General features: G+C 53.6%; 1 pseudogene; it reads left to right on the plus strand.

Moving 5' to 3' along the window:
• The first annotated feature begins 809 nt into the window (after nt 1–809).
• LOC123126378 (uncharacterized) lies at nt 810–951 on the plus strand (annotated as a pseudogene).
• Nucleotides 952–1,644: the final 693 nt, after the last annotated feature.

Consider the following 1,644-nt stretch of genomic DNA (forward strand, 5'->3'; position numbering starts at 1 on the left):
CCAAGAGTGAAACATTAGTGGTAAGTATTAGTAGTAGCTGTTAGAAAGAGTTATGTATAAGGTATTCGGTATTGTATAAACCGCATATACCCGTAGAGAGGTAGATCGCGTGCGTGTGTTCTGTTGTAATCTAAGTAGTTAGGTTGTTAGGGTTTATCCTCAGATCTTGTATAGGTTTTCTTGAGGATCAATCCATAACCTAACTACCGCACCTTGTAATCTGTCCTTGGCTATATAACACGTACGCGTCCCTGCCCAAAGGCATACGCTTCCACGCAATCTTTCATGGTATTCAGAGCCTAGTTCCTCTACCGCATCCAACCTAGTAGTCATGGCTAGCTCCAGCACCGCCGCCGCCGCTCCATATGCCCTCATTCCCATCGCTGATAAGCTTCACCGCGGCAACTATCTCGTGTGGCGCGCACAGGCCTTAGCTACCATCCGCGGAGCCCAACTGATCGACCACCTCAACCCCGATCACCCGTTCCCGGAGCCCAAGCTTGCCGACAAGGACGGCAAGCCCACCGATGTGCCGAACCCGGACGCATCACATCGCTCTGGCGCAAGACTCCCAGGTGCTCAGCTTTATCTTCAATTCAATCTCTGCTCCTGTGATGATCCAAGTCGCCCACTGCACCAAGGCCGCCGCGGCATGGACCGCGATCAGGGAGATGTTTCTCTCCCACACGCAGGCCAACATCGTCAACACGCGGATCGCCCTCTCCACCACCAAAAAGGGCACCGCGACCATCGCCGAGTACATCGGGCGCATGAAAGCGCTAGGCGACGAGATGGCTTCAGCAGGGAAGCCGCTCGACGATGATGACATGGTCTCCTACATCCTCGCCGGACTCGACTTCGACTACATCTCGTTTGTCTCGTCCATCTGCGCTGCAAGAACCGAGCCCATCAAGGTAGATGAACTTTACTCTCAGCTGATCGGTTTTGAAAAGCTTCTTGCCATGTTTGAAGGGGGAAATCAGTCCTCTCAATCCTCAGCCAACGCCGTGTCCCGTGGCCGTGGTGGTTTCGGTCGCGGAGGCGGCCGTGGCAATGGAGGCCGTGGCAACGGAGGCGGCCGCGGCAATGGAGGCCGTGGCAATGGAGGCGGTGGCCGCGGCAATGGAGGCCGTGGCAACGGCAATGGAGGAGGCAATGATCTCCCTGAGGTTGTTTGCCAGATCTGCAAGAAGCCAAACCACACCGCCGTCGAGTGCTACCACCGCTTCGACATCTCCTTCGCCAAGAACGAGAAAAGTGCAGGATCGGCCACCACCTCGTCCTATGGAGTGGACACAAACTGGTACCTGGACACGGGGGCCACGGACCACATCATCAGCGAGCTCGACAAGTTGACCGTCTGCAACAAGTACAACGGCAACGAGCAAGTTCATACTGCAAACGGAGAAGGTATGGAAATTTGTCATATTGGTCAATCCACTGTTCGAACCCCCACTCCTGATCTTCATCTCAAAAATATATTGCATGTACCCGATGCCACCAAAAATCTTATTTCAGCTCATCGTTTATCCACTGACAACAATACCTTTCTTGAAGTTCACCCACGTTTCTTTTTCGTTAAGGAACAGGGAACGAGGAGAACCCTTCTCCAAGGCAGGTGTAGACGTGGTCTTTACCCCCTAT

This window comes from Triticum aestivum, chromosome 5D, assembly GCF_018294505.1.
Source record: "Triticum aestivum cultivar Chinese Spring chromosome 5D, IWGSC CS RefSeq v2.1, whole genome shotgun sequence".
NCBI classification, from domain to species: Eukaryota; Viridiplantae; Streptophyta; class Magnoliopsida; order Poales; family Poaceae; genus Triticum; species Triticum aestivum.